The following is a 27,484-nucleotide window of genomic DNA, read 5'->3' as shown; positions in this document are numbered from 1 at the left end:
TCAATCCATTCAAGATTTCATCCATTACGATGAGAAAGAGTAGCGGTGATAAGATGCATCCTTGTCTCACTCCAGCAGCTAACTTCTGTGATAGTTATTTTCTATGTTGCCGTAATTCATCATATACTCATTAATTTAAAGGTACCTCGTAAATAGCAAATGCCTTTGGACCAAAAACGTTCGAGGAACGTAAATCCACATCTAAGGTTGATACCGGACTAAAAAACCGGCTCGAAGGACCAAATTTTTACTCTCGCAAAATAATTGCAATTTGAACTCTCAAGACTTTCAGACTGTAACAGTAATCAACTCGATCCTACTCGAAAGACCAAATACTGGGTCTGAAACTTTTGTCTGTAATACCCTGGCTTTTTCCGTTTCGAATGATCATATACTGACATGAAACTGCCAACTAATGAAGTATGACAAGACAACTATTTGAAACCCACGATTGGTAATTCGCGTATTGATGATCGCTGGTGGAATTAACAATCGCTAGTGTAGAGTGTAGCCATGTAAGGACCTTACTGAGATTGAAACAAACGATAACTCTATTTCACCACTGAAACCTGCTTTGAATTACTCATTTCAACAGATTATGGGCCCAGATACATACGTCTGGAAGGTGAAAAATAGTTGGATTGAGAGGGATACTCTCAGAAACTTGCGGTTAGCAAATGTGCCAGTTACCAGCGCAGAGGATTCCATCAGATATAGAAACCATCCAGCGCAGAGGCGATACAAGGTGGTACTGGACATCGAGGCCGGAAAGGCGGGATCAGAGAGGGTTCTCTCGGTGCTATCACGAGTCACGAGCTACGCTGCGGCTTAGAGCCCCGACGGCTGAGACGAGGTCTCACGAGATCCGAAACCAGGATTGGCCAGCTAGCGCAGAGGACGAATGAGCCGAACTTGGATACAGTTGATCTCTCGTGGGGTGGTTATACGCTGCGGTCAGCATGCGTGAACTCGCATCCAACTTCTGGAAGGGCATTTTGGCACTTCGGGGAAGGTTTTTTGGACGACAGTCAGTTGTCAGCCTCACCTCATTGCCGACGCCTAAGCCAAGCTGGACAACGACTTCTGACGGGGATCAGGATTGGAAGGAGTGTAGTCATGTAAGGACCTTACTGGGATTGAAATAAACGATAACTCTATTCCACCACTGAAACCTGCGTTCCAACACAACTTTGTAAGGTCGCAAGCCAATACACGTCTTAATCCGGCTCGAAGGACCACCCGTAAACTCGCAAGCCAATGGACGTCAAATTACACTTTTGGACGCACGATAACATTTTGAATTTACTCGAACTTGCCTTGGGGTTGCCTTGCCAAGAAGTGTATCCGATCTATACAGAGAAACTAAAAAATACAAAACTTTGTGCGTAGTGAATCTTGGGAGCATATCGCGTGCGTGGTAAGATGTCTCCGGCATCCGAAGTATCCGATTAGTGTCAGATGTACCTACATTGTAGAGTACTTGAGCTAATTCAGATGATGTAGGATAACGATACCGTCGGAATTCATCATAGTGATAGCGTGGACATCTTGGACTTGCGTTGTTACGTGCGCGAATCCAGTTTCAGAAGACCGGACTTCTGGTCATTACGAGAACAGGTTGGTCGTAAAGAGTATCGCTAGGAGTTCTCTTTCAAACAGGAAAAATTATCTCTCATCCAAGGTAATGCCTTAGGGCAGACCCCGGATCGGATCAAGATCAGAGTCCCCGTGTGAACTTTTGTGTATAAAGAGTGGACGTAGATTTATTGTAAGTCAATCCATAGTACTCATGAACCCAAGGAGGTCGAAGGAAAGATCAGGCCTCTCATCCGAAGTAATTATTTAGGTCAGTCTCCACATGAAATCCAGACGAGACTCTGGACTTAACGCCGTAGGGGGTATTACATGCAGATATATCGACCCAATCTACCATGGACTCAGATGCGCACAATGGGGAATGCTGTTACATGCCGTGTCTCGGGATTAAATTCATGAAAACACAATAAAAGACACTTCTTAAGAAAATGACTCGAAAGATCATCTATTGACTCGCGAGCCAATCCCTATTGACAATGAGGCATTGAGGACTTCGGAGAATCGAAACCGGTTTGAAGGTTCATATTAATGTGGATATCTGTAAGTCTAATCAGTGTTGACGACGGAATACTGGATGAGTTTAGACGGTACTACCCATACCCATCTCGATTATCCGGTTCCTACAACAATATTTTGGTTTCTAACAAACTTCTGTAATACAGTTGTTCCACTTGGAGTTTTTTGATCAGGTAGAAACAGCAACTGGGTACAGCAAACGACCTTCGTCAGTGTAGCAAATCAACTTTTTGGAACAACATTTGGACCTTTTTGGAACCATCCATCTTCAAGGCAAAGGGTTTAGAGCTAAATGCATCCCTAAATATTTTTTACGAGAGTATTCAGTATAATATTTCAAATATTCCTAATCAACAATGTTCCAAGAAGTTCCAAAAAGATTGTTACTTTATGTACACATTATTTATAGAAACCAGCTGATGATTACAGGCTATCAAGGCTTAATTACAATTCTGGTATTGCCATGAACTTGACGTTCCCTTGCACTTCGACTATACAAACGCCCATAATTGATTTTTGCAGAAATATTTCTCGGAAACTCGTCGCAAAGCACGAGAGAACACAAACAATACTAAAGCCGAATCATTAAATTATTGACAGCTGTCATCAATCGTGCGCTGAACAGGTTGGAGTACCCTAGTATGTCATTTTATCTCTTTCTATTTGTTTTGACTTGGTTCGGTTCCGAGCTCTACTTTCAATCAGCGCCATCATCATCATCATCATCGTCACTAAAACGCCAAAGTGGACAAATTTCAAGGTCGAGTACGCGACGTTCGCTCGCAAAATTCAATCAATCCGGCTGGGCCTCTAAGTGTTGTTTTCTTGTTTGTTACAGCCGAGTTTCTAAATTGTCTGTCTACTTTTAGCAGACTCTTTGCAAAGAGGAGGTCAGCCTTGGATGAGTTTTCGTTGTTCTTACTCTGAAACAAACAGAAAAAAAAACAACCAAATTCAAGACACAACCATTTATGCAAATATCAATCCACAATCTGTAGAAAATTGTTCTTTCTTGTGGCCTTTATTTTTTTGTGGTGTTATTGTTGTTTTCGTTTTCTTTCTTTTGTTGATTCTCGCTCCAAGGTGTTTCCGAGTACTTGCGGGAGGAACAAATGAGGTTTTAAAAAAATACACACATCCGAGAGAACAAAACTGGTTTCGGGGAGTCGACCTCAAGGAAACATTCGCACAAATCGTCCGCGGAGACATTGTGCGTTTGCTTCCAATCCAATCCAATCGAATCGCAGTACGTAGGTTGGAACTTTGGTCGGAGTCTCTCTTGCTTGAAAGATCAGACCATTATAGAAAGGAGTTTCAGCGCTCGTACGATCGGGGGACACGTTTTTCCGGTTTCAATCTGTAGCAGTAAGAACAACAACAAGGTCGTCAAAGATAAGCTGGGCAGGATCGCCATTTGTACCCTACACTGGTCTAGAATCGCAATTTTAGTATTGCTGGTGTTGAGAAGCCTTCAGATAAGATTATCCACGCGGGATTTGTGAGAAGTAACGAGAGTAATGAGCCGAAGAACCTAGTCCGGTTGACATTTGGGTGACATTTTTATACTATCAATCATCGGTACTAATGATTGTAGCCGCCAGCTGTCAATTTTGTGAGGAAACTGCACGATCTTGAAGTATTTTTTGTTTCATTAGCGAATTATTTACATTGATAAAACATTGATAAAACAAAACATTCGAGTCTAACTCAGAAGACTTTAGTATAGTCCTTTTTTCACGGTCGTCATGAAAGAACAACAAACAGCTTTCGAGTTCGATATGGATGACTTTGACTGAGGCCTTTTATGACGGTCGCCATGGAAGGATGAAAGTAAATTTCCGAGTTTTTTTGGCTTTTTTACGGTCGTCATGAAAGGATAAAACTAAACTTCAGTGTAAGATTCGGGTGACTTGGACCTGACTCTGATAATTTTTCACGGTCGTCAAGAATAAGACGAATCCTTCGATTTCGATTCGGCGGAATTTAGACGAACTCATGAATTTTCGATCTTTTTTTACGGTCGCCATGGAAGGTTAAGAAAAAAAAACTTCCTAGTCCGATTTGGATGATTTTAACAGAAGCTTTCTAAGTCTAGGGCTACAGTTTAGAATGGTTCTACAAATTGGATCAAGATTACCAAAAATGATCAGTAAAAACCCGATTTAATACACTTAACAGTGGATTGGAGCCTTTCTAACAGAGTTTAAATTATATTTGGAAATATGTATGTATGTATGTATGTAGATAATCCACCATGGGTGCACGGATTCACCGCAGTTTCGCCAACGTATGCGTTAATTTGCATCCTTTAGATTTTAGTTCGGCCAATCTTCAATGCAAATCATCACATACCCGACACCATGGCTTCGTGTGAACTGACATGAAATGAAAATGTTTCGTGTAGGTGTATGTCTTACTTGTAGAACGAGCAAACTGTTTCGCAGCCGTATAAAATTCATAACATAATTAGAGCTAAGAATCTACGACAGGCATTCCGCATCCGTGTAGATACCTGCCCAGCTGGCAACTTTTTGTACGTTCTTATATAATATACTCAATCAATGAAATATTTGTATGGTAAAATAATCTTACCTTTTTACCTGTCTCACCTCTAGACACTCTCAGCTTACCTGTAGCTGGAACCCACCTTGTTTGATTCCATAACCTGTTCACTCTCCGTCCGATTAGATGTGTTCCGTGAGCATAAGTCACATCAGCGCTTTCACGTAGATATCCATTCAGCATCTGGAAGCTCTTCGGTGGCAATAATTCCTAATGTGGCGACGGTCTCAAATTAAGCTTAAAATTAGTTAAATGTATATTAAACATACTGTGGTCTTAAATTATATTTGGAAATATATAAAATAATATAGAATATACATGATAGATTCCTTCCCTCTGAATCATATAATATGATTTCAGATATTCAAACACGAAAAATTCCAATCTCAATATAAAAAAATGATGCCTGATACGTTTTTTTGGGGAAAAGCGAACTGGTATGTAAGGAGCTCATTTTATGTATGGAAAGAATGGTATTTAAACAGTAGAATTTCCAAGATTTATAACACGCTGAAATGGTGCCGTGGTAGCAACCAGAATTTTCACGTTGCTGGTCACGGTTCGAATCTTACTGTTTTTTATGCTTTTTTTTACTGAATAAGTAAAACCAACTACAATATCGATGGATAGCCGTGACGCGTGCCCTAGCATGATACCTTTTTTAGAGCTCAACCATGCATAGAGGAAAAATTCCCACAAAAGGAGGGGAAAGTAATATGACTATTAAATGATTAATCTCATTCTGGAAACTAAATCTGAAATCTTATTCTGATTCTAAAGTTTGAATTTTGAGTTACAACACTTAGTCTAATATTTGAATATAAGTTCCAATTTCAAATTCCAGGTTGATCTTTAATCCAAATTCTTAATCAGAATTCTAAATCTGAATTCTCAATCTGAATTCTGAATTTGAACTCTGAATTTGAATTCTAAATCTGAATTCTGAATCTGAATTCTGAATCTGAATTCTGAATCTGAATTCTGAATCTGAATTCTGAATCTGAATCTGAATTCTGAATCTGAATTCTGAATCTGAATTCTGAATCTGAATTCTGAATCTGAATTCTGAATCTGAATTCTGAATCTGAATTCTGAATCTGAATTCTGAATCTGAACTCTGAATCTGAATTCTGAATCTGAATTCTGAATCTGAATTCTGAATCTGAATTCTGAATCTGAATTCTGAATCTAAATTCTGAATCTGAATTCTGAATCTGAATTCTGAATCTGAATTCTGAATCTGAATTCTGAATCTGAATTCTGAATCTGAATTCTGAATCTGAATTCTGAATCTGAATTCTGAATCTGAATTCTGAATCTGAATTCTGAATCTGAATTCTGAATCTGAATTCTGAATCTGAATTCTGAATCTGAATTCTGAATCTGAATTCTGAATCTGAATTCTGAATCTGAATTCTGAATCTGAATTCTGAATCTGAATTCTGAATCTGAATTCTGAATCTGAATTCTGAATCTGAATTCTGAATCTGAATTCTGAATCTGAATTCTGAATCGGAATTCTGAATCTGAATTCTGAATCTGAATTCTGAATCTGAATTCTGAATCTGAATTCTGGGTCTGAATTCTGAATCTGAATTCTGAATCTGAATTCTGAATTTGAATTCTGAATCTGAATTCTGAATCTGAATTCTGAATCTGAATTCTGAATCTGAATTCTGAATCTGAATTCTGAATCTGAATTCTGAATCTGAATTCTGAATCTGAATTCTGAATCTGAATTCTGAATCTGAATTCTGAATCTGAATTCTGAATCTGAATTCTGAATTCTGAATCTGAATTCTGAATCTGAATTCTGAATTCTGAATCTGAATTCTGAATCTGAATTCTGAATCTGAATTCTGAATCTGAATTCTGAATCTGAATTCTTAATCTTGTAAATCTCATTTTGATTGTTTTGCATCACGCGGTTTTCAACATTGAAATTTCTTTCATCCAAAATTTTTTTTTTTATGATTTCGGATTTTACAACTTTTAATAGTATGGTTTTACCCCTAAAAGTATGCAGCAAACTTAATTTCAGAAAAATTGTGAATAAAAGTTTTCACAAAACAAAATCGTGTTTTCATGCGTAATGATTTTTAAGTCATCGCAAATTTATCAAAAACTGTGAAAATTGGTATTCTTGGAGAAACAATTCCAGAATTGAAAATTGATAAAGTGAGGAGAAATTTTACGGATGATGAAAAGAGCGAAAGAACATTTTTGCAAGGAAAATTTATTAACGTACACCATACTTTACCTCGCAACATCCAGCTTCATCAATTTTTAATTCTGATATTCTTTCTCCATGAATCTAAATTTTTCACCGATATGCCGAAAATAAATTTACACAAATTCTGAATCTGAATTCTGAATCTGAATTCTGATTCTGAATTCTGAATCTGAAATCTGAATCTGAATTCTGAATCTGAATTCTGAATCTGAATTCTGAATTTGAATTCTGAATCTGAATTCTGAATCTGAATTCTGAATCTGAATTCTGAATCTGAATTCTGAATCTGAATTCTGAATCTGAATTCTGAATCTGAATTCTGAATCTGAATTCTGAATCTGAATTCTGAATCTGAATTCTGAATCTGAATTCTGAATCTGAATTCTGAATCTGAATTCTGAATTCTGAATCTGAATTCTGAATCTGAATTCTGAATCTGAATTCTGAATCTGAATTCTGAATCTGAATTCTTAATCTGAATTCTGAATCTGAATCTAAATTCTGAATCTGAATATGAGTTCTTAATCTGAATTTTGAATTCTGAATTTTGAATCCTGAATTCTGATTCCTAAACCTGTATCCTGAATTTGAAAACTGAATCTGAATTCTGTATCTGAAATTGAATCAAAATTATGTATGAGTATGTAGAAATGAAAAAAAAAAACATAAATTCATTCTTCAACACGGGTAAAAAAAACGAGGGTCATAAGATCTTCATATAAATTCCCCCCCAACGCAGTTTCCTGTACGGCTCTGCATTTTGTTGACACCCGGCATGGCTTTAGACACTATAATTTCATAAATGAAATGGCATGGCGGACTCTGAAGGAAACGCCCATCCGCCATTTGCTGCATTGAAAAGCAAGAAGTGTAAGATATAAACACTGTTGCCGTATTTGCCCCAGCAGACTGAGAAACTGCCCAGACCACGGTGCGTCTTAGTAATGCCTTTTACCTATTTGAGTTTGAGCCGCTCTCTATCAAGCGTGCCGATGGTTTATTGGATAGCGCTTGAAACTTTGAATCTGAAGGGTTTTGGTTCAAGTCTCGAGTTAATAAATATTATTTTTTTTATTTTGATTATCTCCAATTTATAAATGATTGCTGGTGCTGCTGCTTCGAGGCGCCACTAGCAACTTTTTTATATGCCATAATAAGTATGATATGTATTTGGTAAAGAAAACGGTTTCAACTATTTTGTTTTTTTCCCGTTTTTGAAAGGGTTGTGTAGAAAAAAAAATGCATTCTTTTGAGACTAAAATCATTTTAATTGTGCAGCCCAGTTTCGCAAAAACGTTCTTGACATTTTTAAAATGGCACATACAAATCCACGGACATCAACAGAACTCGTCGAGCTGAGTCGATAGGTACCTATAAAGGTATGTCTAAGACCCATAATTAATGATCTCTCAAATCGACCGATAACCAAACCTTTCTGTTAGAAAGGCAAAAAGGTGTTGTGGACGGTATCACCGTGAAATCTTTCCTCAAAATACAATGGTGCATGCTTCTGTACGTTTCGAAATCTTTAATCATGCCTTCAGATTGTACAACTAATGATTCGATTCTCGTTTTCGAAACCATCCGTCAACCGTAAAACGCAAAACGTAAGGGCGCTTTGACGATTGACCCGACGCTCTTTGTTGTTGTGGTCTATTGATTTTAATCAAAACCACGTAGCTCCTCCCCGCCCGCTTCATTCTTCTCCAAAAAGACAGGGAGACGTGATCATTAGTTCAGATTTCTTCACGGCTCTTCCTCCAACAGTCTTTGGCCCCGGATGATAGCTCTTCGTCGAAGAACAGTACCTTGTCATTATTGCTATTTTCCCGTACCCGTTAATTATTTCGCGGAGCAGTCAGCGTTCGATTGATGCGAGTTTCGCGTTTTCGTTTGTCGCTGAACGCCGTTTGCCAGTCGAGATTTCTCAACGCTGGCTGGCTGCTAGTTTTTCGGTCGGTTGCTGATCCTATTTCACAATCTCTACTAGCGGAACAACTCGGTGGCCCCAGTCAAGACGATAGAGAAAGCTTGGCAACGGGTGCCGCTTCTGAAGAAGTTCTTCTGCCGCAGTCGTATTAAGAAGCAAGTGAGATCGCACTTACAAGAGATAGGTACTACCTAATTATATAGCTCTCGCGGAGTTGCGAAATTCTTAACGCAGCCAATGGCCCCCGGGGGCAGCAGAGCGTACCGAATATCGCATGTCCCGGCATCTTTCCGTATGGGCTGGTGATGGCTTCAAACACTCTAAGGGCGGCGCCAACGCCAAAGATGATCTGATCAGTTCAGTGTTCATTCAGGAAAATTACCTTAATCTCTGACGGTCCCAAATAGTGAACCATATTTTTTGTGCCGATTTTATGGGACGTTCTGCGGGACAAGACAGACTATGTTGGTTGTTGTAACATTTTCTCACCATTGTTTAGCCGTGTTGTTACCGCAATCAGCAACAACATCGAATGTAATTTGTACGGGCGCTGCTGCGTTCATTAGCATATGTTATGGAAAAATGCTTCTGGTGCATCTCCCGGGTGCGGGTCAGTGCTCTTTGGAAATGGTAGAAGCTTGAGGTTGGTTCTGAATCTCTAGCTAAGGGTTATTACCGCTTCGTTTTGTACTGTTCTAATTAATTTGTGGTCTTGAAACTAGTTAGTAACGAGTTACAAGTGATTCTAGAGAAAAAAGGGGTCATTTCCTCATATCTGTTCCAACAAATGCCTACTTTAATGGGAAGATCACAAACGAGTTCTCATTGATCAACAATGTAATTGAATGGACGAATTACTTATCACGAGCCTGACTCGTGGTTTTGTATTCCCAATTTTTTCCGCGCATTTAAGGCCCAAATTCTTCTCAAGATTCTGACTTGCAGCTTTTGTTCACGGAATGAAGGTGTAATCACGAGTCAGACTCGTGATTTTCGCTCTCGACCCATTTTGTCTTCACAACGTGCCTGCATCGTGGCTTTTGTTCTAAGTTTGGTCACAAAGTTTAGCAAAAATCGTCTTTACAAATTCCTCACCACGAGTGTTACTCGTGGATTTTGCTTTGATAGAAATTCGTTACCACGAGTCAGACTTGGTGCATGAGGTACAAATTTTCCAACCACGATTCGATTGCCGAAGTTCTTTTCCAAGTCTGACTGATGGCTTTTGTTCAGTCACGAATCAGACTCGTGGTTTTAGCTTACGACACAAATTCTTCATCGCGAGGCAAACTTTTGGCTTTTGAATATGACACCAATTTTGTAACAACATTTATATCACAGATCTACTACTAGTTGCTCACCACGGGTCTGACTCGTGTCTCTTGTATGTGACCAAAATTCGAGATCTCAAGTCAGATACGGGAATTTTTAACTGACGGCAAATACCCAAATTCCTCTCCACGGATTTTAGTTGTGGCTTCCGTTCTCGAAAAACAATCGTCACCACGAGTTAGACTCGTGTTTTTGCCAACGAGAAAAACATCACCAGGAGTCATAATTTTTACTACCATGAATCGACTACACAAACTTTCTACCATGTGTCTCGTAGCTTTCGTAAATGGTAGCAATCCGTTACCACGAGTCAGAATTGTGGTTTTTTATATAGGCACACCTTTTTGTTTCCTACAATCCAATGTCCGAATTCATCTGCAAGAAGCTCACTCCTGGATTTCGTTTACCAAGTTTATTCTTTACCACGAGTCAGGCGAATTCTTATTCTTTACCACGAGTCAGGAGAATTCTTAAGACTGCTTCGTGGCTTTTGTATAAAACACAGAAGGTATCACACACTTCACGAAAATGACTTGTGGCTTACCGCAAAAATTGTCTAATACTTTTGTTTGTGAAATAAAACGGATAACACGAGTTAGACTCGTGATTTTTTTTTCTTGTTACACAAATTGTTTAAACAAGTTAAATTTTTTGATTGATAACATGAACTGTTCATCAGAGTCTGACTCGTGTCTTTTGTTCATTGCACAACATTTTTACCACGAGCTGGATTCGTGGTTTCAGTTTATGGCCATTGGTATTACAGTATTAAGAAGAAGTAGGAGGAATTAAAAAATAATACCATTGACACAAAAAAAAATGTTTTTGGTTCAGATAGAAAACTAGGAAAATATTTCCGTCGGTATCAAAACAGCTGCAAATCTACAACGCAATTGAAACTTCCAACAGATCTCCCCCGCTTCAAAGGTTTCGTAACAGTCTAATCAAATATTGCGGCGACTTTCCGGGCCCGGTCAGGCAGCATAATCAATCGTTTGCGGATACACTAGGCTGAATCATGGCTAGTCAATTAGCATCCAACCGGGTGAGGCACCGTCTTACTTCGACTTACAACTCCTAGCGCCATACCTTCGAAGTATGTAGTGGGTTGCAAACGACGACAATCATCCATCCATCGACAAACAATAATAATTGAAACTCAGCTCACGTGTTTGGGTTTGAGGAATCCTGCTACCAACTACTACTCCTGCTTTTATCCACCGGTAAACAGGTTGAAAACCCATAAAAAACTCCTACCTTTACGTTAACACTCGTAATTCGTGTTAGGTATTTTGTAGGATTTCATATTGAACTAAGTTCCTTGGGTGTGTGTGTGTTTTTTTTTATTTAAAAAAACACCATCAATAGAAAACTTTGAATTTCTAAATGCAACGATTTATTCAATACGTATACCTCAAAATCAATCATTCCGAAATAAATCTCAAAACCACCTCGCAGTGGGCGTTACAAAAACGGAACAAAACCAGCTCCGTTCCATTTTATTCGCCAAAGGAAGAGCTGCACTTTATGCCGGTGACGTGGTGGGTCCAATTGCATTTCCCATTCAGGAAGACTGACTGCAACCGCCCAAGTTTAAAACCGCCAAATTTGGTGCGCATTGTCTCGACAATTTGTGTGTGGCGTTGGGGCGTTGCAACGTTTCAGCGATTTCAAACCACGTCGTCGTCATTGTTGTGACTTCATTTGTGAACTTTCGGGTTTCTGGGGTTTGGTTTCTCCGCCTCCACCCTAAACTAGGTGGGGTGGTATGCAAAAGGATCGCACACATCGCAGGTCCCAGATTCATTCAATTTATTTGTTACGAGGTTTTTGACGGAACAATGGTAATCGTGATTGGTAGCAGATTTCAGAATGCGAGAATGCGACCTGATCTATTGCAACTAGAAATGAAAATTAAAAAAATTATAATCAAAATGAATCATTCGATTCGTTGGAATAATCATACAGAACTCATTTTAACCTTCGAAAAAAGGTTAGGAAAAAAATGATCAAACTCTTGTGTCGGACAACAACGGATAAACAAAAGCTAGTTTTAACCTAACAATTTAGTTCAATCAGTATGTAAATGGATGTAGGATTTTTTATAAGACATTTTTATCTCACGATCGAGTTACCATCCGACAATAAATTCTATACCAAAATATACTTCTTGTAAAATTTGACAAGATTGTCAAATACACCACACCAAATATATACCATCCCAGGGTGTTATTAGTTTATTACAACCAGACTGATGTTCTGTAACACCCGAGTAAAAATTGTAGCTAGTCCTACCTTTCAAAATTTTATTCTGGTAAGCCTATCGCTAACTGCAACTAAATTATTCATACTTCACCTTCAGAAGAACTTTTGTTGCATGGTTGAATAAGTTTTGTGATACGACTAAAACGATCTAAATTCATCACCTCATCAATGTTTGGTGGTTCAACGGCAATCAAGGAGACAAAATTGGGTCTTAGTTGTTAAAAGAAACGTCAAAGGAGTCAAATCGCTATCAACAGTGATCGATTTTCGATTCCCAATTTAACATAAATAGGCCTTTAGATTTATGAAAAAAAATCGACAAAAGTATAAATGCACTAATTAATACTGTTAGTACAGTCGAACCTGAATAAGCGTGGATCCTCTATAAATAAGAGAAGTCATCAATTCCCAAGCTTTTTATAGCACATAATATGGCCGTAGGAACGGAGGAGGGGGGTTTGGATGTTAACCCCCCCCCCCCCCCACATGAGGGTCCAGGAAATGCAAGCGAGGCGTTTTTCTCTCACCTAAAATTTTAAATTCTTTATAAAATTTTTATGATTGATGAAGGTAATGGTAATTCAAGTGTGATAATCTTGCCTGATGCCTAAACCTCGAAAACGAATCCCAGGTTCAGAATTTTTATACTTTTTCCAAATTTTCTCACTTGTTGATAGAAATTCTTTTGGGAATATTAATTCTTAAATGAGATCAAACTCATTTCTGACGTTTTGGTTCCGTTTTATCACAATCAAAATTGTATATATGTTTCCATATTTCGAATTCTGTATTCTGTAGTCTGGTCATCATCGAATCATCATTTGGAAATTTGTTTGTAATCGTCGTTCAAATTTGGTTTTTACATTTTATTCCAAATTTGATTCATGCTTTTCGAAGCTCATATGCATTTTCAATAATTTTATATTAATTTTGTAGATGTGAAAAAAAAACAATTAGAAACCATCCCGTTTTTAGGTTTCAAATGTTCAGATTCGAATTTCTTTAACTTCATTTTCTTATGCAGAATTCAAACATAACAAAGCTTGAAAGCTTCAAGAATTGAACACTCACAATCAGCTACCTAATTCGAAATTCATACTTGAAATCAGATTCCAAAATCGGATAAAAATAGAATTCAGTGGATTTCTTCATTTCAAGTGACTCATGTACATTTCACTTACCCCTCACTTAAATATAAAGTGAGCGAGTCAATATTTACTTACTCATCACTTGAGTTTTAAGTGACTGGCACTTAAATTCTACTGGACGTCCACTTTCTTTTCCGCTCACTTGACCGATCACTTAAAATTCAAATGAATCTACGAATAGTGCATGTCAACGATGTTGGGATTGAATGTATTTATTGTGGGTTGGAAGGGAAACTGAAACGACTTGTGTTTGCACTAGTAGACGCAGAAAAGAAGCTATTTATTAGTATGAAAACAATTCCAGAGCTCGATGAAAGTATTGCCATGATGGTTGTTTGTTATAAAAGGTAAATTGTGATGAATAAACCGTAACCAAAATATTAGATTATATTTTTCTTTTATTTCTACTTTTTCAAGCCATCAAGTCCTGATGAGTTTTTGGGAATTTTAAAGCTCAACAAAAATAAAAGTAAGTATAAAATCAAGTGAATACTAAAAAAATACTAAATTTATTTATTATTATTTGCAGAAAACAACAACAAAAATTTCCTGTTTGAGTGGAAAACTGATGGGGAATTTCAAGTCGGAACATTTATTTGGACCCAATAAATTAGTTTCAAGAAACTGATATTTTTCCATTTTTTATTTCAATAATAAATTGAATTGAATCACAAAGTTAATTGTTTATTGAAATGTCGAAATTCTTTTTACTAAAAGATTTGAACGACCTGACCACATACGTTCAAAAATTCACTTTGCTGCTAATTTAAATTTCACTTCGCCGCTCACTTGAAATTCACTTGACTGTCACTTAAAATTCACATGAAATGACAAATGGCGAAAATTCACTCCAATCATCACTTACATTTTAAGTGAAAATTATTTTCGGTGTATTATTTTGTTTCCTTTATTTTTCGAAAACCAAATATCCTTTAAATAACTTTGTACAAATGAAAAAGTACGTTCGAAGACCTACATTTTGTCTTCGAACGTACTTTTTCACCCAGCTGATAACTCAGTTTGTTTACATTTGGCGCATTCGCCCTATACAAAATTTGCTATCGAATTGAATAAATGAATTCAGGTTTAAATCAAAGATTCGTGACTGAGGGCTCTGATACAAATTAAAATTAGTTGGCTTTATTTTAAATTCTGATCTGGAACATAATTTAGAAATCGTTTTTTGTACATTCCAGATATCGTATTGAAATTCAATAACATATCCAAAATTCAAATTGTGAATTCAGAACAGATTCTAGATATATGTTAAAAATTCAGATTCAGATTCACCTCGTAAATGCGTTTCACAATTAAATTTACATGAGACCGCGAAAAAATAATCCAATAAAAAAAACCACGTTATTCGACATTCTATATTTGAGAAACCACTGGACCAGATTTAACAAATTTGATATTTCTGAATTGCCAAAGCAGCTGTGTTTATTTTTGTAGAATATAATTTAATGATTTAATTTATGACATTTGAGTAATTTATAACATTTGAGTAATGCTTCTGAATGTAACACATTCGCATCGCACAAGAGATAAAGCGAGATATCTCGTATTTGGTCCGCATGTCAAAATGACTATTTCGTTTAGGAATTCAAATCACAAATATGAAGCAGAATTGAGTTTTAATTGCACGTTTTGTTTAGTTAAAAATGGGATTAAAAAAAAAGGTCTACATGATGTCATGAAAATATTTGCTGATAATGGAACATATATGTTATACATGATTTTCCAGAAAATTCTACATTTTTGGTGTATTGATAACATTATAAATATTGCAGTTTATAATCCTCAATCTCAAATTTGGTACAAGTTTGCAAGAATCAGTTTCTATTCACAAAAATATAATCTTTCACTTTTGAACATTTTATACATCAAATAATCAAATATCAAGAGTTTGATAGATTTAGCTTGTTTGAAGCGAAGAATTAGATTGTTCAAATAATTAAAGGGTTTTTTGAAAAAAATCTTATTCTAAAAAAGCCAGCAGCTTTGGCGTAGTGGTTAGAGCTCAAGTCTTCTACGCCAAGGTTCATGAAATCGAATCCCGGTAGTACACTTTCTGTAGTCTAGTGATTTTAGCATTTGTAAGATTCCATCATAACTTTGAAAGATGTACGCTTAGAGTTAAGGAAAGAAGATCTCTTCGAAGAAACATGGAATCGCGGCAGGTTGAGAAGGAAAATAATTTCTACTTCAATTCAGTTTTAAATTGGAATACGTGGGTTTTTTTAAAGTGTGTGTTAAGAAAAAGGAAAAATTATCGAAAACATATCGAAAGCCATTTCTATTTTGATTATATTTGAAAGCCAAACTTCACACCAAGGGATAATGTTTTTTAAGGATATCGTTCTTCCAAAATATTACTGTTTTGTGATGTAGTAGAAATCAAGCATATTATTGTAAATGTAAAACACATAATTGTATTGGCACATAAAGGGATGTTCAATTGATTTCCGGTTTTAGATTTGGTTCAATAACCGTAAAAAAGAATCGCTCATACAAACCATCGATTTTTTTTCTTCTAAAAATCTACCGGATCGATGAGAAAATTATTACGAAGGGGTTTTGTGGAACGACCAAATGATCCTTTATGATAAATTTTGGACTGATTACCAGAAACAATTTACAATTTGACACTCTTGACTAAAACCTCTCCTCTCCTGACTTAAAGCTTTCTTGTTTCAAAACGATTTTTACAAAATTGGAAACATTGTAATGTAACTCAAATATGTTTCTCTGACAATATTCAGTTACAGCATTTAGTTTTACGTTAGAATCGGTATGGAATTTCCTTTCTGATTAATTTATTGCAAATATCTTGAGTGTATATACTCAAAATCCAGTGCAAAGTTGAATGCAAGAAAAACTGAGAAATTGCAAATTGACAAAACAGCTCCGTGTTTCGTATTTTGAAAATCTAAAGATGCAAAAATGTGCCAAATTACGTCAACTTTTAAAACCTCTTACTATTTATCTAGTATAACTTAAGCAATTTTGAGAGATCAGTGATTGAATTTACGGTTTTATACCACTACTTTACTTTTTTTTGTGGTCGTTTCGTAGCTGATCTACAGTCATTTTTTCCGAAACATGTTTTTTTCTGATTGAATAACGGAAAACTGAAGTGTTGTAGGTGAATATTGTCTGAAAAACATATTTGAGTAAATTTAGAAAAAATCGGTATAGAAACAAAAGAGATATAGCGGTTTTAACACGTTCGTCCCCATGGGACCCATATTTGTGTGACGGGTGTATTTCCTGGGAGGCCCCGTCACATCAAAAAACGTGTGACGCTCTCTTACTCAAGTTAGCCGCTCAGTTAAGCCACACGTTGCAAGTAGTGGAGTTCTCCCTATTTGCTTACTCGCTCCGAGAATTTCTTTGGGCCAGGCTAGTAAAACAACCAAAATAAGCGTGGCGACGAACGTGTTAAGCAAGGAGTGTCAAATTGGCACTCGAGGTCTGATTCGGGAATTTTTTTCTTGGGCTTACAGGGTTCTTCCATAAAAAAGTAATGATTCAAATAATAGATTTCAAGAATTCATTGGGAGTCCCCGAAGATTTTTTTTTATTTCGATGCACCGGAATAAAGTTACAGTCCGCCACACTTTCAATAGTCTCATATTAACACTCAAGAGCGGATTAGGGTTAAAACTGTTCAACTTTTCGTTATAAAGTCGGAAAAATGCACTCTTTCGAATCATCAAACGGGGGTTTATGGAAGAGCCCAATTGTTATTAGATGTTCATTTAGGGTTGAAAACCAAGATAAAAGAGGTCGTCCCTTTAAACTATTGATTTTTTTGCGATTTTAATAAAAAAATGTATCACATTCTTACGAATATCGAATTTCTTCGGTATCGAGTTTGGCGATATTTTTTGTGTAATTCAAGCATAGTTGCAAACGATACGGAGCTAGTATGTATCAGCTACTAAAGGACGAAAATGCCATTTAAAAAAGTTTATGAACTAAATTAAAAGTCCAGGTTTAGTAATTTTCGAGAGTATTATTGTCAAAAGTCTGATTGAGATGATGAGAACCTCGGATAACAAAAATTCCTAGAAAATTTCCAAAATAAATAGGAGTATGATTTTCTTTAGTTTTAATAAAACATGCTGTTCCCCGTCAAACTACTTTTGAACGGGAAACTTACCTCCGTAAATAAAAAAAAAAGTTGATACAAGAGGTTTTTAAACAAAGATATTTTGTTTTCATTTAATTTTTTGGAAATTAATCCCGCAGAAGCTCTGTAAATATGATTAAATTTCAGTAAAATATGTACAGAACAGTGCTACAATGTTGTTTTAAGAACATTAATTAACAGAGAAAACATAAATGAACCCAAAACAGACCCCTGTGGCACTCACGAAAGTATTGGCTGGATAGGCCTTGATACTTTTTTTTTCTCGGGAATTCAATAACTAGGGTCATTTTCCACTAAGAGAGTAGGTCTATCTTCTACACATGTATGTAAGTCAACATGTATGTAAGTTATAAGTATCAGTGAGTGTATCGCAAATTTCGTAATCATAGCAAATATGATGATTCACTTCAAGTAAAAACCCAACATTTTGTTCTAGTATAGAACAAAGCTCGTATTAGGATCGGTCAAGGTACAAACTTCGTCTATGTTGACAAAACCATTAGAAACTTTGAAAAGAGAAAAAACCGAAATGCCAATAACCACATTACTAGATTCAATCGGCGCGCTGGGAAATCCCCAGGTTTTGCCGCAGATTCATTAGACACCAGCCACAGAGGTCGTTCTGTTGGTGGTACCGTGAAAAGTGGGTAGGTATTCTCAGAAAAAAAAGTCATGCAAAACGACAACGACGGGGACAGAGACCGTCCGCCGTGGCTGATCGAAATGACGCAACAGTTATACAAAAGCTGCTGCCACGGCCACCAATCAGTAACCAACCACCAACCGATCAACAAGCGAAAACATTGGGCCGTCCAATCCGAACCGACGTTGATGTTGGGGTTGTATTGTTGTTGTTGTTGTCTGGTTTTCTTTATCAGCCACACACAACAGAAAATCCCTCCACCGCCAGGGGGGGAAATTGAGTTGAACTGCAAGCACTGCGCTACTACCATATAATATTAGGTAGCTACGTGTGCTGTGCTGCTGCACTGCGGCTCAATTTGGGTGCCTCATATTTTCTGCATAGTGGCAGGGCAGCAAGCAGGTCCGTGCGTGCCAACACATAACGACGATGAGGACGACCCGACGACCAGCAAGAGTACACAAACGAGCAGCAGCAAATCCGGATCTCTTCATCGTCGTGGACATCTCTGAAAATGCACACGAAGAGACAACAAAGCAAACACATTCGGAGCAGCCGAACTCACTCGGAGCTCGGGGGAAAACACAAAATTTCAATGCACCACCATCGAAATGCAACAGTGTTTATCTTCCAAATGAGGGAGGTGTTTTTGTTGTTGTTGTTGCTTGGTTTGTTGTTACTGTTTTGATTGCCCTGCGCCCATGTTTAACTTATACGCGTGCACACGTGTTGCTTTCTCGGTACTCTCGGTCGGATTTGCATGTTTAGGTGTTTGTGTTGGAGAGGCACACGACCAACTTTACTCTACCACCAACACCATATCAACAGTCGGAAGATCGGTTCCAGTTCGTTTTATAGGGTTGGTGAGTGGTTGTAAAAAAATATGCAACGTAGCGCCGTCACTGTTAAGGAGTGCTGCCATCTTAACGAAACCCTTATCAGAATTTTCTATAAAAAACTACAAAATTTTGTAAGGAAAACTCTCCAAATTAAACTTCTGATCAAAAAGGCAAATTTGACCTTTATAAAAAGGTAAACAAAAAATGTCAGTGACACCACTTGATTGGTTGAGAAACCTTCACCGTGGTGTACCTACCACCAGCTGGATTTCTGCTAGTGTACGTTCTTCCATGTTTAAGTATTACGTACGTCCCCACGTTTCGTAGTATTGTACCCCATTGACGTTTCACACGTCGGTGTGGGTTCCATGGAGCTTTGTTATTGCCTGGCCTGCCTTGTTTTGTTACCGCAGCCAAGTATGTAGTGAGTTCGTGAGTGACCGTGTCGTCGTTTTCGTTTGTGTGTCGGGTCGGTGCCGATTCTTCTTGTTGCATTCAAGATACGATTTTTTTCGACTGTTGTGTGTCCCTTCCTCCTTTCGTCGTCCCTTCTGGTTCTGACAGATGGCATCGGGCGCATGACATTGCTGCCGTTCTGCTACGGGACGGGTGTCATGGTCCTTGGTGCGGCTGTTCAATTTCGGAATGGACAGGTAGGTGCCGGACGAGGAATGTGATTCAACGAGCGTCGTGGTATGCGCTCCTTCATCAATGCACACATACACAGGCACCCAACGACGACTTTGTCCAACAAATGAAAACAACAACGACAGAAACAAAATATTACAATCATAAAAACAACAAAAACAAAAATCCGAAAGGTTGATGGTTGCAGTTGAAGGTGAAACAGATGCATGGCACAGCACCGTCGTTGATGGTGAAGATGATGATTTTTTTGGTGTGGCCTTATCCCCCTCTATCTCGCACTCCGTCTGAGAATTGCAAGGTTTTGATTCATATTGAATATTGAGATCAATATTGATTATGGAAATGGAAAGTTTACGTTTGAGAGCTGGAGCGGGCGAAATTAAATGGAGGGATGACTTCATTTTGAATAATAAATCAATCATTGATTTGATAGATTTCCGATGTTGAAACAAACTTTAACAAACCCTGAAAATATCATCAAAAGCGTTGGAAACGTCGGAACAATTCTACACGTTGTTTTCCTTAAATGATATGAAAGAAGCGCTTTAGTAAGCTCTTAGAATTAAATGAAGTTGTTTAAATTATTCTTACTCGTATACCCTGGAACGATCCAGTTTACGGAAATAAGAAATCGAAAATTGGTTTGATAGATTTTTTCTAACTGATGTTGAAACAAACTTTAAATGATTAAAATATGACTCGCAATTCAAACAAATGTAACCCTGAAAATATCATCAAAAGCGTTGGAAGCGTCGGAACATTTCTACACGTTGTTAAAATGATCCATTCTGGAGTACGCGTCGGCTGTTTGGAGCCCCTTCTATCAGAATGGCGCTGATCGGATCGAAGCTTTGCAACGACGGTTTATGCGATATGCTCTACGCCATTTGGACTGGTCTGACCCGTTCCACCTTCCAAGCTACGAGAACCGCTGCAACCTCATTAGCCGACGCTACAAGCCCGTCGAGCAGCTACACGGGCCTTACTTATCTCCGATATCCTGGCCTCGAGAATTGACTGTCCTTCACTTTTGGAATCAGTTAATCTAAGTGTTCGACCCCAAGGACTACGAAACCGGAATCTACTGCTCTACACTCCTCTTCGTCAGAACAACTACGGCGCTAATAGTGCACTGATCGGTGTTATCAGGACGTTCAACCGATTTTCTGAACACTTTGAATTCGATGCATCGAGGGATTTATTCAGAAGAAAAATTTTAATTACGTTTAGAACAGTGTAGTTTGTGTAGTGTTTTTATATTTAATTTTAATAGACTTGTTTTATATACCTTTAATCATTGGGATCAACATGTGATCCGTTGATTTGTTACCAAATAAATAAATAAATAAATAAATAAGGAGAAGGCGCTTCAGTGAGCTCTAAGGATGAAATTAAGTTTTTTTTTTTTTGTAAATTCTTTATTTGAAACGGCTCATACCTTTAGGCTTTAAGGAGCCAAACTCGTTTAATGAAATTAAGTTGTTTAAACTATTCTTACTCGTATACTCTGGAACGATCCAGTTTACGAAAAGTTTACGTTTGAGAGACGGAACGGACGAAATAAAATGGAGAAATAACTCAATTTTAAATAATAAATCGATAATTGGTTTGATAGATTTCTCTAACTGATGTTGAAACAAACTTTAAGTAATTAGAATATGGCTCGCAATAAACAAAAAGTAACCTTGAAAATATTATCAAAAGCGCTGGAAACGTCGGAAGCATTCTACACGTTGTTTCCCTTTAAATGATAAGGAATAAGCGCTTCAGTAAGCTCTAAGGATGAAATTTAGTTGCTTAAACTATTCTTACTCATATACTCTGAAACGGTCCATGTTAATCCATCCAGATTGAAAGTTGAACTTACCTGAAAAGAGAGGAAAATAAACAAAAATTAGAAAATCCTGCACTTAAAAAGTGCCTGAGCTTTGATAGATTAAAAATTTGCAAAACGAAAACCGGCAACTTAAGCATACACCCACAAATCAGACTCTACTCCAATTATGACCTTCTTTGGAGGTGAAATTATAGGCATAAGATTCTATGCCGGACTAGAACTCACAAGTTTTCTCATCGTATGCTTGAAAGAAACCAGAAAAAATATATCCCATCACAAGATAAAGCATTATGGAAACAATTAGCAGCAAGGATATTTTCGAAAGATGTACCAAGCGCTGTGTAAGTATGTAAACCGGCATTAGAAAAATAAATTACTGTTTCCAACTCCCGGCAAACAACTACCGGGGTTTGGAAACAAGAATGTACGGCAGTAAGCAGTTGTGGGTATGGCAAAAGACTATGACAATAAACTAAGTTGATGTACTGGTAAAGTTATCGGGATGACAAGTTGGAACAAGAATGTTTAGAAGGTTTCTGGAAAAAGTGTTGTTTTATAATATACCAAACAAACAAATAAACGCCTATGTAAGGCTGAGGTTTTTTGTAATGGTAAGTAATGTTGTGTTGGGTATATAATGACAAACAAACAATAGAGTTGTTTTTGACATTTCTTACGCACACTTTCTGGCGCTCTGGGCGTACACGTTCCACAAAGAAAACTAACCTAAAATAATTTCAGTATAAAAAACGAGCAACGAGATCGTTTTTGTGGTTGTTTTCCCATAATGGAAAAGTTTTAGTGCTACACCTATCATTACCCAGCAAACATAAAATCGCGTTAGAAACGATAGCTCAAATCGTTAACAATATTAATGCGAATCGCACTGTCTTCCAAATAAGTAAACGATCTTAAAAATAGTTACTTAAATCGATATGAATCGGATATGATAAAAAGTCCGCCATGTTTGCAAATTTGTTCTCCCGAGCGGGATTCAAGTGAGAAAACAATCTTGTTGTTCTCTCTGCGATAAGCAGTGCAACCAGATTGCTAAAAATCAGATGGTTCATTTGGAAAATTGTTCAATGAGAGAAGCAGCAAATATTCTCGCTGGCAACAGTTTGCATGTATTGTGAGCTAAACTTGCGCTCTCTCGCATGCTTTCAGAATGTACTAATAAGGTGTTGAATATCGTCCAATTTGTATAATTCTTGTCGCTTAAGCCAGTAGCGGGTGTGTATATTACTTCCACTTAAGTAGGTAAATGATATTTTTTTGAGTTTAATGCGATGATTCTACAATGTATATGAAACGTATAACAAATTTTGTTGAGAAATATACCCACAAAAATGTTTGCTGGGTATGCCACGAACACTACCAGCGGCAAACAGCACTATAAAGAGTAGTTTTATTGTTATGGTAAGTAATGTTATGTTTATCAGTAACAATCATAACCTGATTCTTGTAGGGGTAAATGCACATAATAAGCGATCAAAATTATTTGCGGACAAACGGTAAACGGTATACATGTCTTCGCAACATTTTTACATTTTTTGATGATCTATGAAATTTTTGAAAGAAAAAAATATATTTTAACCTGGAAGGGAGATGTAAAAGTTATTTCTTAAAAAAGTTTAGAGACTTGATGTCTTCATAAAAATTGTAGATCTTATTATTTTAAGCAACTTTGTTGAAGATCGCATGAAAATCATAGAAGTTAAGAGCATTTTAACAAGTAATTTTGAGTTTTTATTTAATTTTTTTATTTAGTATACGATTTACAAACTTGATATATTTGAGAAAGTTGTTCAAATTGTTGAAACACACAATTTTATGGACATTTCAAATACATATTTCAACTAAGAAAGGAGATATACTCCAAAATATCCAAAATAATGCCTTTTTTCAGCAAGTTATAACCTTAAGAGTTCGGACGAGTTCGTATAATTTTTTGAGTGGGTTTTGTTGGTTGTTATTGGCTTTCCATTGATATATAAATTTAACATTAGTTTTGGAAAGATTTTTTAAAAACTAGCAATTAAAAATGAGCTTTTTCCTCCTTTAAAATTCGAAAAAAAAACCCTCAATTTTTCCTGTTATTGCCGAATCGAGCAAAAAAAATTGAGTTGTAATTTTTTTTTAAATTTATGCGTCTAACGATTTCTTTGAGCAAGTTATATAAAAATAAACATGAAAGGTATTAAGGTAGCCTAAAATGTAAATCAAAATCTATCTGCTGATTTTGAATCTTGATGAAATTTTTTTTCAAGTTTTTTACTTGATTTATGTTGAATTTTTCTCGGTTTTGACCAAATTTTCCCGGATATTGCTTGAATTTTTGGACGACAATCTTGAGATTAAATGCCCGGATTTGGCCAGGTCTTTTGATGCAATAGCCCAGACTTGTCCGGCCAGGAAACGAGCTGAAAAAATTCTGGCAACCTTATTTAAGTTGTCCATGTCTTAAAAGTGAAAAAGTTTAAGGAAATACGGAGCATTCTTCAACAAACTTATGAAATAAATGTTACTTAACTCATTACATTTATCGAGTGAATTGTATCACAGCAGCTTCATAAATGTAAACTTGTTATTTTTAAGTATTCAACCGCCAGTTTTAATATATTCCAAATTAGGATAAGTAAAAGTATTAAGCCGTCAGTTTTAATATTTTCTAAATTAGGAACCTGTAAATGTCACTCAAAATGTATAATTTCCGGTTATTCGGAGATTAGCACTGAAATTTATTGAAATCGTTAATCAAACGGTGAAAATACTATAGAAAAAATGCCTACAAAAGTATTTTTTTTGTTTCGATTACAGTCGTTTTAACATCTTTATGTCATTCGCGACTTATATCAACGATGTAGTTGGCGGACAGTCATTGAAAAACTCGTCCAGTAAACTTTTTGGCTCGAACTCATGGACATCGGATCAGGCAGCAACTGACTTGCCAACTAAGCTATAATATCACAAGCCCACAGAAATCATTTTGGAAAGCATAGACTCAAACAAAAATACTGTCATCGTTTATGTTCTGTATAGTCAAACTTCCAAACCTTGAAAATCAATCCAATGTTGAATCAAATTCCGAGTAAGTAAACATTTCGAAGAAAAAAGCAAAACTTTAAAAATACATTCTGGTTTTTATGATTGTATGCTCGTATGAAATGTGACATTAGATGGTAAATAATGGTTATTCAAGTATGCAGGAGCGCGTTGAGATTTTTTCTTTCTCAAATCTGTGGCAACCAAATTTCTGCTCATACTGAATGTGACGGAAGATTAAGACTTCTACTTATGAAAATATGTCAGGGCTGATTGAGAGTTCTGCTTATGGAAACATGTTTCCGTTGATTGATGTCTGCTCATGATGAATGGAACAGCGAATTAAGACGGATTTAGACTTCTGCTTATAAATAGTCTAAAAGTGGATTGAGACTTCTTCATATTGATTTTTTTTTTCGGTGGATTGCAACTTCTGTTCACGTTGATTGAAACGATGAACTTATACTTTTAATATACTTTGTGCTTCTGGTAATGATAATATATAGGCTGAGAACTCCGTCTACGAAAATATTTTCCAGTGGATTGAATTTAATTTTGACTTAGAAAAATACTGACTATCCACTATAGAAATGCGTCCATCCTATCACCATTTGTGGCATCAATCGGCTACTACCACAAATCATGCGCTAGCTGCCACCAGTGGAAGTGAAAACGAAAACGAAAAAGTGGAACGTACTGTGTACTACACCAAGACTAGCTTCGGAGAGCGAAAATAAAAATCCGGCAATTACGGGAAGCACCCAATGCCGTCTAGAGAAGAATCCACTACTACTACTATTACTAGCTAGTAGTAAAAAAATGTTAGGGGTGCCACTTTCGATCGATCCAGTCGAGATCGCATCTCGACTGGGTGCTGATCGGTCACGAGAGTAGAGCAGCCCCCACCCTATTTCTTTCCTCGTCTTCGGGGGGTAAAACGACAACTGTGACGTTTGATTTCGTTGCTGTGTTACCCTCGGCTCGGTCCCAGACATTTGTTTGTTTTCGTTTCCGATGCGACGAGAGCGCGAATTCAAAATTGAAAATGATTCGCAAATAAAATTGACGTGAAACCCCCCCTTCTCAAACGAACTTGTTGTTCAATCTAGCGTTTCGTCGTCGATGACTGCCAAATATGGGTACGAAATTCCTACCGCTACAATATAAACTATATTACAACGACACGATGGGAGCTGCACACACCATAAAGTAATCATAACCTAGCAAAAGTAGCAGCTTGTGCTCGTTTTATTAGCTTGCAGGCCGGCCCCAAAGCGCTTTCCAATAACTAGTTGATGATTTCCGGGTTTGCTGCCGAAAATAGTTTGTTTCGAGATTTTGAGTAGGTCAACTTGAGCTGTTAACCGACACTGGCAGTCGAACGAGAGTGGCATTTCGATTGGGTTGTTTTTGTTTCCTTCCGAGATTCAAGTGAGACAATTATGATTAATGGTCGAGCCGCGCTTGACCTTGCGCAATTCTTGGGATTGGTGCGAATGTTTAATGCTTGAAATTAATAAAAGGCTCTCGGAAATTACTATGAGACAAACGCAACAAAAAACTTGAGCACTTTTAATAGACTTTTTTTGGTATTGGATTGCAAAAGAAAAAGATCATCAAAACATGAACAAGGAAAAGCGGCAAAGAATTATGCCAATTTTAAAGATTTTAGTGCCAAAACGCAATATAATTCTATGGAAAACAATCTTTTCATTATAAGTTTGTTCAACCAACGTAAATGTTTCCAGAGCAGCGTTACAACAAAATGAGGTTTTTACCCAGAATCTGTTTAAAGTCAAGTGGTAAGTTGTAGTAGTGAATGTTATCACTAGTTGACCAAATGTTATTGAAAGAAGTGGAGGAAATGAACCTGTTGAATATAAGATGAAAACATAAAGGGTGTCGATGAAATTGCCACACTATGAAATTGCTTTAACTTTTAACCGTTGTGTAGAATTTAATGAAAATCTTGGGTGGATTTAGCTCATAGTGCATTGTTTACATCCTGCAAGTTTTAAAGTCCTGTGATCAAAACTCGCGGAAATGGAGTCGAAAGAACAGCTTGTGCGTGATAAAATCTTGCGCATTCATCACGAGAACAAGGATCTCTCGCATCGTTCCATCGCTGAAACGTTGGGAATCACGAATTTCACGGTGTCGCGAGTGATTAAGCGGTTCGAGGAATGATGGACCACCGATCGGAAGCTTAGAAGTGAAGGAAAAATTATTTCATACAATACCAAAAAATGACAACCGCGTAGTTGGGGCCCTTCAACCGAAACCCGAACGCCTTCGTTCGGAAATTGGCTAAGAAGCTGCACCTAAGCCAAAGTTTTGTCCAGAAGGCTTAAACTAAGGCTGGGCTTCGAACGTTCAAGGTACAAAATGCCCCTAATCGTGACGAGAAGCAGACTAAGTCCGCCAAAACCCGTGCCAGGAATTTGTACCTCATCATGCTGACGAAAGTTGAATGCTGCGTTATGGACGACGAAACATATGTAAAGGCCGACTTCAAACAGATCCCCGGCAACCTGTTTTTCACGGCCAACGTTCCGGAGCATGTCCGCATTCAGAAAATGTCCAAATTTGCGAATAAATTCCTGGTTTGACAAGCCATCTGCACGTACATGAAAGAGTGCCTTCAGAAGCGGCTTCTTCTTCTTCTGAAAGACCACAACGTCCCAACAATCTTCTGGCCGGATTTGGCCTCATGCCGAAAATGTTCAACAATTTC

At 37.2% G+C, this 27,484-nt stretch overlaps 1 protein-coding gene across 9 annotated transcripts in view; it reads right to left on the bottom strand.

Moving 5' to 3' along the window:
* The window catches only part of LOC129746624 (RNA polymerase II elongation factor Ell), a 259,948-nt gene that overhangs the window by 148,231 nt on the left and 84,233 nt on the right, over window positions 1-27,484 (bottom strand). The gene's annotated exons all lie outside the window — the stretch shown is intronic.

The sequence above is a fragment of the Uranotaenia lowii genome, chromosome 2 (genome assembly GCF_029784155.1).
Source record: "Uranotaenia lowii strain MFRU-FL chromosome 2, ASM2978415v1, whole genome shotgun sequence".
Classification (NCBI taxonomy): Eukaryota; Metazoa; Arthropoda; class Insecta; order Diptera; family Culicidae; genus Uranotaenia; species Uranotaenia lowii.
The sequence above is the reverse complement of the archived record's forward strand: the minus strand, read 5'-3'. Positions and strand labels throughout refer to the sequence as shown.